The sequence below is a fragment of the Anser anser genome, assembly GCF_964211835.1.
Source record: "Anser anser genome assembly, chromosome: 3".
NCBI lineage: Eukaryota > Metazoa > Chordata > Aves > Anseriformes > Anatidae > Anser > Anser anser.
Window position 1 is genome coordinate 89522394 of NC_139722.1, and position 240 is coordinate 89522633.

Sequence of the window (240 nt, forward strand, 5' to 3'; positions counted from 1 at the left end):
TTTTGGGCTGAACAGCCACTGAGATGGGGAAGAAAACCCCTCGTCCTCTAAGGCTGTGCACAAAGGCTAGGGGAACTTCTCTTTCCATTTCTACATTATAGTAGCATTTTTAATCAGAGAAGGGTGCAGTGAGTCCTGCAGCAGGTTGGGACTGCTTAGAAAGCAGCATGTGCCTAACAAACCTGCTCTGCCAGAATATAGCAGAAAAGAAGGTGCAGATAAAAAAAACACCACAGGAGA